This window comes from Cavia porcellus, unplaced genomic scaffold, assembly GCF_034190915.1.
Source record: "Cavia porcellus strain 051 isolate PalLab524CR breed Dunkin Hartley unplaced genomic scaffold, mCavPor4.1 scaffold_1, whole genome shotgun sequence".
Classification (NCBI taxonomy): domain Eukaryota; kingdom Metazoa; phylum Chordata; class Mammalia; order Rodentia; family Caviidae; genus Cavia; species Cavia porcellus.
In genome coordinates this window covers 16,401,324-16,416,036 of record NW_026947484.1, presented here as the reverse complement: position 1 = coordinate 16,416,036, position 14,713 = coordinate 16,401,324, and the positions used below count along the sequence as shown (strand labels likewise).

At 37.9% G+C, this 14,713-nt stretch overlaps 1 pseudogene; it reads right to left on the bottom strand.

Annotated features, from left to right (window-relative positions):
- Window positions 1-9,037: 9,037 nt before the first annotated feature.
- On the bottom strand, window positions 9,038-9,723 carry LOC111755254 (small ubiquitin-related modifier 2-A-like; annotated as a pseudogene).
- Between the last annotated feature and the right edge of the window lie 4,990 nt (window positions 9,724-14,713).

Genomic DNA, 14,713 nt, shown 5'->3' with positions numbered 1-14,713 from the left:
CGCAGTCTGTACTGCGACGCACACTGAAGGACCCTAACAAGCTTTGTCACTCAATTCTGATATGAACATGAGCTCTCTGGAATTGCTGACTGGGAGAAGCATCAAAGCTGCAGCCACTTTCTGCTGAGGCTGACTGTAAATCATCCTGCATCTCAGTTTGCACTCAAGAATCAGAACGCAGCTTTTCTCAGACCCTTCCGTGAGTTTACTCACAAGCGTGTCTTATGAATCCTAATATCATAACTCTGTGTAAATGACAGCTCCTCATCCTCTCCAGACTCTACGGGGAAAAGTAAAAGGGGAAAGAAGCAGAGTTTGTCCTAACATAGGGAGAAGTTTACAAGTTTTCTCAGAAAAAGGACTTCAGAGAATGTGCCTGCTAACAAGTTTCCAAACATAAACTTTATCCTATAAAAACCAACGTACTGAAAAGATTGGGTGAAAGCCAAGTTAATGATGATGCCATTAATCAGTTAATACCGGGCAAGTATCTCGGTAGGTAAAGCCGGGCTACATTAATGACTCTGAGCTGAAATAAAATCAATTGTTAGGACATAAACTGTTTTAACACCTAAAGAATGTGGGCCTCTTGTTTTTAAAATTTGTTTAGTGTCCGTCAAAGATAAAGGTTTATAGCACCGAGGCCTTACCTTTACTCAGAAATACATTTCCTGAGAAATATCCTGCCTATGGGTTATTTAAAGGTTTTTTTTTAATGTTAAAATGTTTGAATTAGTAATCCTGCTTTGCTTCTCTCTGCATGACAATCACCCCAAAGGCGTAAAAATATAATGAAATTAGAGGACAGAGAGCTCCTCTATCAAAAACTGATTTAAATTTATCCCGAGGCAAATGCTTCCTTTTAGTGGTGAATTAAAGACATTATGTGTATATATAGCATATGAACCCTCCATTAAGTCACCAATAGAATTAGAGAACTGAGTATATAGATCCTAAGAGTGAACAAGGCATAAACCCTGGTCCCCAATACATAAAGAACAAAGAGTTTGTAACCACCTCAAACAAACATGGACCCCATTTTTTAACTTTTGGGTACAGCATGTGTTTTGCTAAACTGAAACAAGTCCACCAATAAAAACTGTAACATTTTCCCTTGTTTCCTAGCAGTCTCCTACAAATATAAACAGAAACGTACAATGCATTTTTAAGTGCTCGAGATAATAAAGTTAATTGATAGCATTTGGTGCTGTTCAACCTATTATGACTTTCATCTGAGTCTCTTTTAAATGTCATTATAATTTATGTTTCCGTGGTGGAATTCCTAGGAAGGTTTCATTGCAAAGTATCGCCTAGTTTGGTGTCGTTTCCCATTGTGAGATTTCCTGAAATAAGAGGAGATGATGGAAGAGTATCTCTACCTGACAACATAGGACTACAGAAGAAGGGAGGAGGGAAAAAGAGGGGATGATCCAGGTCAAGGATGTGCCGCACTGACTGAGGAAGTGAAGCAAAGGGGACAAGAGCAGGTGAGGACGTAGATGAGTATTTGTGTTTAAAATATCTTCATGTGATTCATATTAATTTTCATCAAGAGAACAAAACTACTGTGTTCTGTTGGAAGCCAATGTTGTCCTGTGGTTTTTATATGTGAACAAATTTCAACTTCTAAACAGAATGCACATAGGTAACAATCAGAATCCTGTCTTTGGATCAGAAAGCTAAAGAGACAAAACCAGAGAAGTTATTTTTACCTTTTCTCCTCGTTTGATTATAACTGCAGTTCTAAGGAAGATAGTGACAATGAAAAGGCCACTTCTCTTCTAATTGGAGACATAGCAATTATTGTCAGTATAGTTTTCTGTAATTCCTTCGGCCTGGTTTAGAAGTACAAATGGCCCCTAAAAAAGTTTTATTCGTGTACTTTCTTCCCAAGAAAGAATTTCATCAAACAATACCCAATTCCCCGGCACCTTGAAGGATTTCTGTCCCTTTGAGTCAGCTTGGGCAGTGTTTCGTCCTGACCTAAACTTTCCCATGATCTTTCCAGAAGAGAATTTTTATGTACACAAGTACTTAGGTTTATTTTGCTTCATCTTTCTTGTGCTCAAATGCCATTATTCTCCACACCAAATTAGAAAGGATTATTTTTTAAAGTGATGTTTGGAGATAAACTTCCACTCAATAAACACTGACTGGGCCCTTTCTTTATGTAAGATTACCTTTTAATGTAAGAATCTCAGAGAAATTTTGAGATGAAAAGGGTAGATATCCTGACTTTAGAAACTGATGGTCCAGAGAAAGAGGCAGAAATACATGAACTAAATTTATGAGTGGTGGGAAGTGTGGGAAGGAAAGATTCTCACCTGAGATCATCAGAATAACAGGAATGCAGATTTTATATATTACTCTGGATTTAGTCATTACGTTCAAGCTGACATGGAGGAAGAGGACCTTGAGTCTTATGCTGTGTCTTGCTGATGATTAATCCTGTGTTTGCCACTCATTTTTAGAATAGCCCAGAATCACATTCACCACTCCTATTTACTGCACAAGGTAAAAAGTTAATTGGCTAATTCAGCGTCTAACCTGACAGTCGCATTATTTACTTTCTGAAAACTGTGATAAATCTTTCCAAATGAAGAAAGTGAATAGAAATTTGGGAATATAGTCACAGAATGACTGTCTGAGATAAGATACCAGGATTATATTGTATTTTTCAAATGCAGAGTTTAACCTTTATAGGGCTCAGAGTGCATAGAAATGGATCACATTTTAAAAGTCTACAAATCTTATTCAAACGCTGACCTAATTCCCTATCTGCTATTTGACTCTGTCTGGCAAAGGTGAGGTTGATGAAGTGAAATTCCAAGGTGCCCCTGGGCTATTGTGTCTCCTCATTTTTAGAGGAGCAAAAGCTCAGGTAAATGACCATGGAACCCTGCCTCTGACCCATGTTTCAGCTGGCGAATTCTGAAGCTCATGAGCTGTGATGATGAATGAAAGGAAATGATTGAACTGAAAATGTCCTCTTTTCATTTATTTTCAGTAAAATGCTTCCCCGTTTAGTAGAATGACCTTGCTTGCTTTCATGACTCAAAACGATTACGTATTTGATAATTCTGTCTCCTGCTCAGTGATTGGCTTGTGAATGGGTAACTAAAACAACGGTAGCAACTCCGCCATGGGACACTGAAGTCTTGATGCTCAAATGTGGGGTTGCAGCCACATCACCTTGGAGCCCATCAGAGAGGCAGGGTCTCAGATGCCACCAGCCCAGCACTCTTGAATCAGAGTCTGCCTTTTCACCTGTGAGTTGTGTTTTCCCAGGTGGTTTGTATGTACATTAAGTGGTGAGAGGCACTGAGCTGGAGTTTGACTTAAAGGGGAAAAAATCAAGAAAAATACCACATCCTGCAGAAATTTAGAGCTGGGTGTTGAAGAAAAACAGTACTCCCAAATGATTAAGGATCCAGATGATTAAGGATTTTGCATCTGTGATGCTTTGCTGTAGTATTTAAACAGATTGATTTGATCAGCGATCGTTTCTATAAGGAAAAGAAGCACCATTTCTCTTTCTCCCACTGAGGTTTTTACGGTTTCATAGCACTGCTTTTGGTAGGCCTACGGCCTGCAGTTTGTCTCCAAGACAGAGACAAAGAAGAATAATAGCTTGCTGCTAACACAAACAAGAGAGTGAGATTCGATAATTCAAATGCCGCCTGCCAATTCATCCTCCTTTTAAACTCAAACCTTAGGACTCCCCAGAGCCTGGCTATCTCCCACCTGGCCCATTCTGGACATTCAAAGAAGTGTGCGGAGATGAAAGTTGCTAATAGGAGCACTCAGGATGGTGCTATCGCTGGCCAACAATTGCTGGCAGCTCCCCTCTCTGCTAACCATTAAGGGTTCTTCTCATCCATCAATGCTTGCTTTTGAACTTTGGCTCCCAGACCAACTCCACGCCAGTGTAGTTCATATCTCCAGATCTCGCTGTTCTGCCTTGCTTGGAGCAGTGGAGCTGACTTGTGAGCTCCTTCAGTTTTTCGAGGGAAATCAAAGTTATGTGCAGATGTGAGGAAGAGACAAAGAAAGAAACTTGACCATGATCTGTGCTCCTAAAGGCTTCAGAAAGAAAATGAGATGCTGGGTGTATCCATTGGAAGACACTCAGGGGAAGTCAGCCCATGAGACAGATGTGAGGATAACATTTATTAAAGGCAGGGTCTGTGCATATGAGTTGGGCCTTTTATCTTCTGTTGCACTCATCTTACCAGTGAGTACAGCCATGTGTCTGCGTGTGTGACTGGATGGGATGTTATTGAAAGGCTCAGGTTTCGACAGTTGCCATGATCACTCATGCAGCCCATAGCCCAATAGGACTCAGAGAAACTCTCTCTTCTCCCTTTTATTAGAAACTCACCATGAATCAAAATAAGAGTATATGCCAGCATTTACCTGTGCAGAACTAGTACAAAATTAGTCCCCTTTTCAAATTTTTCCAGCAAAAAGCTGTTAAATTAAAGAGACCAGGATTCTATAGCTGTGCTCCTTACGAGATCTTTGGATCTTGTACTTCATTTCTCTGAACTTTTCTATGATTTTTAAAACAAGCCAGCCTTTCCTAGGAACAGTCTGATCTGGGAGGTGTGATGTGTTAATACAAGGAAAGAATGCTCAAGTTGGAGATAAACAAGGCTTTTCATATTCAGTTACACTCAAGGGAACACTGGTTTCAACTCAGATGAACGGGTTTCTTTCTCTTGAAACATCTCACCCTCCATTATGTGTTAATGCAGAAAATGAATAAGAGGACACAGAGCACACTCTGTCTCCCCGAACCCTTGACTGAGCCTCATCTTTACTGAATTAAATCTATTTACATGCCCTGGAACTTTCGGGGAAATACTGTGGTGCATGATTACCAAGCCATGAGGGGGTGATGTTTTGTGATCCTGTGATCTTAGAGGCAGCCCACATTACTCCTGTGTTTCTGTCTTGGTAGGACTGTTCTCAGGCTGGAGGAGTAAGGAAAAAGTTCAAAAGCATGTTTATGTATTGGGCCTTTACACAGCTGGTCTCCTCTACCTCCCAGAATACATTTAGGTACAGGCAATTAGCTCTCAGTTAAAAGCCAACTTTGAATGCAAACTAGATTGGGTAACACACTGACCTAATGGAGAAAAGCTGCTTTTTCATTATGATTCACTGGGAACTAAGACTTGTATAAATTTTACACTAGTGGTTTAAAATGAAATTATTTGCTTGAAAGGGAATAAAATGCTTCTCCATCTATTATTTGACAGTTTAAAATATTTCTAGAGGCAGCTTCTAAAGGCTCAGTCTGTAGCCTTTTTACCTAAATAAATGATACAGTTGTTACAGCCATTAAGCAGGACTATTTTATTAGAAAAATATTAAAACTAGAAAATGGGTACTTATGGTGTTTGTACAGAAGCTTTGTAATTGAATGTTACTGTGAAAAAAATGTCAGTGCACTATAAATGTGCTCTACTAAATGGAATCATAACAGAATAGTATTTCAAATTTTGAAGCATTCTAGGATCAAAAGAATTCTTGTTAAAAGGACAGCCGGCAACATTTCTAATTTCTTTGGCCTCAAAGAATTAGACTAGAATTAAAAAGGAATAAAAACTTTCAATTCTGTTTTAATGGACGTGATGTCAAAGTCCCTGAATTATTATTTTTAGAGGGTTTCTCAACCTGCAATCTTAGTGACATGTTTTCTTTCTCACATTTTCAAAACTATCAGTAAATTTCTGTGGGTTTCAAATGACACATCCCGTTCATGTCTACTTTGATGGAAAAACTGTTAAATTATTTAACCTCCAAATGAGAACTATCTCAGTCTTTATAAGGGTGGTTCCTGGAATCAGTCTAATTTTGAGTGCTTGTTCCGGACTAGAGCTTATTATTACTAGAAGAATATGTGCTGACAGGCAGAGACAAAAGGTCACAAGGAAGGTCACTTTATACAGAAATGTGATTTATCTGCTATAAAGCACTCCATTATTATTAGATAGAAATGAAAGTTCAGGGAAAGAATATGGGACCTGAAAACTCCCTTATTTCTAAAAGTTAAGACAGATTTTAGGGGAGAAATTATGCTATGAATTTTCATTCCACCAAGGAAGAGAATGCACAGTATACAGTGTGGACAAAATTAGAGACAGATATAAAGTAGAGTATTTTTATTATGTTTTAGGTTAAGCTAACTAAAATATTTGATTTTACATAGTTAGATAATATTTTACACACACAAAAGTCAACCTTTTCCTTAAATTACCAATGATTAATTTAATGTAAAATCTATTAAAAACTGTACGCCATGTAGCTAAGAGCCTCTGCCCTTTGGATAGTCAGCGCTTTAGTGTTTTTGTCTTGATTTATTTTTCTGTACGAGTGCAAAGAGAAGAAAAGAGGAATCTTACCTCCAGGTTAGCATCAGTGTTAGAATAAGTTTTTCAAGAGTCACAGGCAGCTTTGGACTTATGTATCAAACACTAAAAAGCAATAAAAGGGTTAATAAATTAAGATGACACACATCAGAAACCAGAAAAAGGGCTCCATCCCTTCCCTGAGTTGGAGATGTCGGTCAGGTTGGCACAGGCCGAGGGTTTTCTTGCCCAGAGCGGTACCCCGAGTTCTTCAGTTCATCCGTCTGCAGCCCGTTGAGTATGTTTCACATTGGTGATGAATTACACTCCGTTTGCTCGGTCTAATCCTTTTCATTTATTTATACTTTACGGGAGAAACATAAAAGACTTCTTACAAAAATCCAACTGTTTTTGATAAACCTTGTCATGTGCAAATAATGGAACCTTGACAGAGCCAAGGTTTTCTGGAAATTCATACCTTCTAATAATAATTAAAAGGGGGGTGGGGTGGGGAGAGATCAGGAACAAATAAGAAATATATTGAGTTGGATTCAAAGCATGTTTGTGGCTTTGAATCAGTGGCAATAAAGTATTTTCCGTCAAAAAATGTTTAAACATGGCAGTGTAACTAAAACCCATATTCGGCTTGAATTTTGGACTTTTCAAATGGTGAAACCGTGACTTCAATTTTTAAGCCTAAGGAAGAAAGAAAACATTTTGTTCTCAGTGAAGCATTTTATTAATAGTCTGAGTGAGGAGCAAGGATGAAGAACTGGGTAGGAGGATGAACTCCTGCTCACAAAGGGGCTTAAAACAGGGCAAAAGCTGATCCCCAGTATGAGGATTTTAATTATTTGAAAGAAGTAAAATTTATATGGAGAAACACATATAATATGTATATATTATACAGTATATATTATATATAATACACATATACTTTGACTACTCATGAATCATACGTATCTTTGTCTTGATTTTATGTTTTTTCTAGTGCTTACCCCATGTATATCCCAATAAATATTTTAAAACCATATTAATAACAGTATATTAATAAAAATAATTTATAGTGTATAAAAGTTAGATATCTGAAAAACAACAAATTTTTGTTGATTTGTCTTTCTCTTCATTGTATATCCCTACTAAATTAATAGGGATATTTCAGCTAGCTATTAATAGTCTATTTAAAAGATTATATTTACTTTTAAACTGTCATAGAATATATTCCCCACTCTTTCTTTTTATTTCCCCAATAGTATGTGGCTTCTATTCACACTAGTAGCTGTGAGCTCTGCTGTATGGTGGATATTTTTAGGGAGCTTTTAAAAGCACTGATCCTGGCCTCACCTCAAACCCGCTAAAACCAAAACTCTGGGGTGTGTTTTCTGGGCAAATGTGTTTTAAAAGTTCCCCAGGGGATTCTCATGTAAAAAGAGGTCAATACCACCTCTCTGCCTACTGCTTTATGAGATTAGATTAAAATCCACTTGTGTAAAAATATTACCAGATTCCAAAATCTTATGATCACTGATAGGGACAGAATTACACCCATTATTTGATCCCTGCAGGGACAGAGGTAGGATAGGGGATGGAATTTCAGAGCCTGCACTTAAAGCTAGAGTCTGATATTTACATACGCCATCTTGTTCTTTCCCATAAGAAGGGACTGAGTAGTAACTTTCCGAGAGAACTATATTGGGAAGACTAGCCAGATGACAATGCTGGGAGTCCTAAATATAGCTCTAAACAGGTTTGTCAGAAAAATATCTAAATAATATAGGTGATAAAGAATGATCTCTGTGTTAAAGTGGCCTTTAGGCACAAACACAGCAATAAATAGAGGAACAGTTCTGTGACCACAGGGAAATATTACCAATTGATTATGAGAAAGAAAGTTATATCTGAGACACACCCATTGGAACAAAGGGAATGGAGAATCGCCAAGATGTCCTGGAACACCTGATGAGCTGGAAGGTACATCCACCTCTGAGGACTGCAAAGCTAAACGCACAAGCTCCTTTCTCTCTCGACTCCCAGGTCTTCATCTTTGCTATAACTGGGACCTACTGGTATTCTCTAGTGGTGGTTACCCATGCCAAACACCATGCAGAGGGCTGCCTTCACTAGATAGCCAGAAACTGCTTCATTTCCATTCTCCACCACCTAATCTTCCCTTTCATTATCTCATTTTTAATATTCTGTATCTCATTACCAGTTATTCTCCTCTTGCCCTACATGTAACAACTACATAAAAGTTATAAGATTGTCCTTGTTTTTATGATGATAAATGAAAAACATTTAAACTCTTCAATTGAACAAGGTATGCAAGAAATTTTTATGTGGTTGTCTTTTTTGTTAAAACAGCGAAAGCAAAATAACCTACTGAAATATAAACGTAAGAGCTGAAAGAGCAAACCACTAATAGGGAAAGGGGATTGTTTTCCACAGAAACAGTATTTTCACCATTGATGTCAATATTGTTGGTCATTCATTTTAAAAAATGTAGTATGGTTGTGCACATATGCCAGATACTCTTTGAACAATAAAGAAATGGGTAAGGGAATTGAAAGAATAAAGAAAATTATGCTGTAATAGACCCAAAACCAAACTGTGGTTTTGTGATGCAGAGTGTATCCTTGTCTGTAAGAATTGGGTTTTGGGATGAAGTTGTTGGGGGTCACTTTTTAGCAGACAACTCCTGTCTGCTGCTAGAATACATCAATTGTATGGTCCTATTCCATTTCCCACTGTGTAGATGAGCCTATTTCATTGATTGGCTGTCCACCAAATCAGAATCTGATCTGCCTCATTGACAAACCCTGCTTTTCACAATAGACTTTCATTAGCTTGGTAAGTGGTTGTCTTAGTTACTTTATGCTCGTTGCTGAAACAAAATACCTGAAGCCCAAAGTTGGGAAAGAAAAGGTTTATTTCTTACAGTTTTTGGAGGTTTCCGTCCACATTCAGTTGACTCCAAGGCAGGCAGGCATGGCTGGGCTTCATGAAGGCTGCAAACAACAAGCTCCAACCAGCAAAGAGAAAAACATACCTTCTTCCTGCCATTACATCACATTCTGGCTCCACCCCTAAGTGGGTGGAGCACTAACACCATCAATCCAAGCATTAGACAATGAATGAATCACAAATGCACAATTCAAACTCATGAGCCCTGGGGGACACAAACATAAACCATGACAGTGGTAGTTGCAGCTTAGTCTTAAATTGTGTCACAGACCCCTCCTGCCCCACCACCTAGAAATTAACATGAAAACTGTACTGTGTTGACTTTTTCCTTGGGCTTTTCATCTGCCCTCATGAAAGCCCAAATTTCCTCAGCTGCTGCTTCACAAAAGAGGTACCATGTCCGCATTAAACTGGCCCACCATCAGTTTTGTCCTATGAATATATGAAACGAGAAAGGTTCTCTGCTCCAGCAAAATTAAATGAAATCGTCTATTATCCATTCAGTTTAGTGACTAACTTTCTAGTTTTAGTTTTGTCTTATTTCCTCATTTTTTCCAGGTACATATACTTCTAAGCTATGAAATTTTTCCAGTGATACCTATATTAAAATTTTTAGTAACAAAACCAGCCTTTGGCACCACTACAATTGAGTTTTACTAGAGATCTATCACAACAATCTTTCAAAATGTTAGCATAATCATTTCAAACTAATTTTAAATCTGCATTTTAGTTTTCATTTTAACCTTATGCATAGCTCTGGATATATATAAGCAGTAACTGATTAACTTTATTAGTTCTAAAAGTTACTTTAAGTGAAAGGATATATTTTAAAAATAATGATAGTACTTGAGTTTAAGCTAGATTTAGCAGGATTTCATGGGGGATGGAAGGGAAGGCAAAGCTGCCTACTTTCTTAAACTTTATTTTATTTAACTTTGTTTTCATTCACACACATGTTTATAGTACATAATGATTGCGTTCATTATGGGAAGTTGGTATAAGTACATAACACACCTTATTTTTACACCCTTCCCCCTTTCCATCTCTTTGTTCCCTTCCCATTTACAAAAGCTCTAAAATTAATTTTAAAAGACAAATCTTAAAACTGTATTAAATCTTCTGAAATTTAGACTTCAGTGTTTTACATCTCAGATACACCGTTCCCTGGAAATCACTCCAAGCATCGCTTAGAGATGTCTTTCCTTTCCTTTCCTTCCATCTGCCATCATGAGATTGTATCTACCTACGGAGTCTTGCACACATGTACTTCTGCATGTTCCATGGCTCCACACACTGTTTAGTCTCAACTGATTTTGAAATCATAACATTTTCAAGCTTATTCACTTTTCTACATGTTAGTCCCTAGCAGAGTCAATGGGAAAACACCTCAGGCACTGCTGGTGAAAGGGAAACCTGAAGAGTGAAGAGAAGCTTGTGTAGTACACAAGAAGGGTTTGATTTGTGAATGTTTTTACCTTTTATTTGGGGAAATATTCAAGAAGTGTACTTGCGATATGGAGACATATATTTTCCTTTTAAATGCCTAAACTCAAGAAAAAAGAAAAAAGCAGCCTCTACCCAGGGACATGGATAACAAGCACTGTCTCCAGCTGGATCTCCAACCAGGTAGAGTTGTCACCTGACAATTTAGAAATTAGGCTCTGAACAGCTAAATAATCAAATAGATCTGCAAACCTCTCAGTGAACCCTAGCCAATGCTTAGATAAGTTTTCAGTAAACCTGGGCTGAGTTTGGAGAAATTCAAAGCAATTTTATGCTTACAGATGGAAACCCGGCTCAACTCAGTCGTGTAAGTGAACCTGAAACTCAAGGGCCATCTCCAGAGGTCTGAACCCAAGCAAAGCAAAACAAAATAATGATTCCCAGTGAACGCTTGAAGTCCCGGGTGCATTGTCTTGGCAGAAGCTGAACACGGATTTGTTTTATATTATTCAAAAGTGATAAGTGGGAAAGTTAAGAAACATTCCCTAAAATAATTTGTCTGGAAGATCTATATTATTCAGGAGTAAAGTGAATGAACTTTCAGGCATTATTTCCTAGACACAAGCAAATTTTTCAGAAAACAATTTGTAATATTTAAACTTCTATAAGTATATTAATGTTAGACTAAAATGGCTCTTCCTAAACTATTACACACAGAGGGCTATGAGCCTCTATGCCAAAAGTTTCTGTAACCCTGGTCTCAGGAATAGGGTACCTGAAATGTTCCAGCCATAGTCCGTGACATATGGGTTTGAATCTTAAGTACTCTAGCTGACCATCCAACCCCACATGGCATCAGCTCAATGTCTTCTATCCTTGATGTAGCGGGACAGCTTTGCCCTGAGAACATTTGGGATTCAGACAACTAGAAAAGAATTCCTCAACTTCTTAAAGATGATACTGGCTTCTCTCTAAGGACTTTAATAAATACCAATGCCAATAGTTCACAAGAGAGGTCTGTGTATCTCTGTATGTGTATTTATCTTTTAGTAATGTTGGTGGCATCAGGGAACTGTGCTTTAGAAAATAATTTTTATAATTGGACCGGCTTTAGATTGCCAACAAAAGTCAATTCTTCGTATTGATCATCTTGGTTACAAAAGTTATTAAAGACCAAAGCATCTCAATTGGTTTACAGAGGGCAGACAAGAAAATGATGACTACCAGCTACTGGAAACCAAACATTTTCATATGCTATATATTTCCTGGAGTTATATATTTGGTGAAAATTAAATGAGAAAAAATCCAATCTCACTACTTGCCAATTGCTTAATTTCCTTGTTGGATCAGTTATCATCACCATCACTTCTCCTGTTTTTCTTTTCTATCACAGTTCACTGCCATAAACAGTGATGCCCTCAGGTGCCTTCCACAGAAAGCAGAGATCTAGACAAAGATTTCCTTGCTCTACCCCCTGTCCCTCACCCTTGGCTTCACTTCCAGGGGCAACATTTTTAACCCATCAAGTGGATGTTCATAGGAATTTTCAAACTCTTTTAAAATTTTAAGAACAGAATATATTTATTGAGAGAACGAAAGCTTCTGTCTAAAAGAGAGACAGAAGGGGTTCTGAGTGGGTTGCCAAAGACACTGCCTTTTCTGGAGACTTTCATAGAGCAAAACCATGAGGTGAGATGGGTCCAAGGTGGGAAAATGGGAACTCGCAAGGTGAGCATGAGGTGGGACAGAACTATGGTCAACCAATGAGTGTAACTGCTCGGGTAAGATTGGCTTTCTACCAACTTTCCAATTAAAATTCCCCGGGTAGTCTCTAATTTACATACATTGATCATTTCTCTAGAGAAAATGACTACTAGCTTTCAAATAATCTATGGACTATCAGACAAACAGGCCATCTAATATATTTATAACAAGTCTTTACCTTTCACAGGAGATCTCTAACATTCTGGAGACACTGGGAAATTAAGACCAAAACAAAACAAAAACCGTAACTCTTAAGCTGTAATTAGATCCATGAAATCAGTCTGCGAGGCTGAATACCAGGATTACTTTTACAAAGCTTCTTTAGTCTCTCACCCCCATGATTCTAAAAAGCAGACAGCATTGAAAACCACTGCATTGCCTAAATCAAAGTACTTCTGTGTGCTTATAGACATACAGAAGTTCTTGAGAATTTAATACAGATACTTCCATTAAAAGTGTGTTTTGTCACAGATATTTTCCTGCAATAGGGTTTCCAGAAAGGAGAGAAGGCTGATGTTTTAAGCATCATATATTTTTATGTTAAATTTCTGCAGCTGCATTATTTGATCATCTGCGAAACCTATCAAGCCCCTATCCCAGCATGTGTAGATTGAGTATAGCCTTTTCTGCTAGTCAGTAGTCTCTACATTATGGTTTGTGAGCCTTTGCCAGTGGAATTGTAGCTTTATTACTGTGAAAAATAAACTGAATGGTTAACTTTTCTCCCATTACCCAAATTACTAAAAGAAATACCTATAAGAAAACTTATTCAATAATCTTTTGTTAGTGTTTACAGTGATCAAGGTAATATGCCTAGAACGAGGAATACTAAAATTAATAAACATTATTTCTATTCTGATGTTCTCACTATAGAAGAAAACTTCAGTGTCATAATGATAATTCTATTCAAATCATAGTTTCTGACCCAGCATCTCAAAGATAAGTTCTCTGGAAGGAAAAAAAAAAAATATATATATATATATATATATATATACTTAGTGACATTATCCTGAATTTCCCTTCCTTCATCAACATCCAAGTTCCAAGACATGGTCCCATGGAGTCCAAATGCTGGCACCAAAACATAATCTCTTTTCTGATATGTACTTTTACTCAGCCTGAGTCCTCTGCAAACAGAGTCAAAGCTTACATTCGATCTTAAGTTGAAAGCAGTGAACAGAAAAAGAGAATGCAGTAGAAAAAGAAACAAAGCAAACACAAGGTGGCACGTGACTGAGATGGTCACAGCCACAGGAGAACACTGCTGGTTCCTGGACAGGCTATGTGGAAGTCCCGCCCCTTGAAACAGTTCCGTGTAAGCAGAAGGGTCAAGCTAAGCTCTCCTGTCTCCCTCACCCAAGGCTCTCCTCTTTCTTCAGTTCCATAACTTTCAGGGTTTATAGCCTGACATTGTTCTGATACTGACTCAGGTTGCAAGGTGCTGTGTCCATCTCTGTGGTACTTCTTCTCAATATAGAAGTAGTAGAAAGATTCAGAACCCTCAAAGGCCAAGATACACAGAGTAACTGAAGGCTCTTGCCCCGGGCCCTGTGATGAGAGCTGAGCCAATGTGCATGTCTCAAGGTTCGTTTTAGAGGATGAGAGTCAGTGAGATGAAGTGATATGATTGGTGGCAGTCTTATCCTTGAATATCTAGCTGAGACTTCAATCAACAGGCAGGTAAATCTGAGAAGACACAGCTTTGACTCAGATATAGATCATCTGCCTGGCAGACACACACAGCAAGATGTGCCTTGTGACTACTAAGTCTCCTATGCATGGATGAGTATTCTTTAATTACCATAACTCTCTTCCAACAAGGTAAAATCAATGAGGGAATGGTATCCAAAATAGAACCAAACCCCATTTTCTCCTTGAGACTTAGATGTTGCTTGCCTGATTTCACTGAGCTTAGAAAGAGAACAAGAGGAATGGAGGTGGATCACCAGTTCAAATCCAAATTCTTCTGTTCCAATCTCTAAACTCTTCTCCATTTACAGTATTAACTTTTCTTCACCTTTTGCATATCTCTGAAATACCAGGATCTCTTAGTACAGTATTTCCTAAGGTTTGCTTTGAAAAACACTGCAATGGATACAGTTTTCCTGTTCCTATTCCCCAAACATCCTAGATCAAATAAGTTTACAAAATGCTATTTGCTTTCTTGTTTTGTTTTGTTTTTGTTCTTT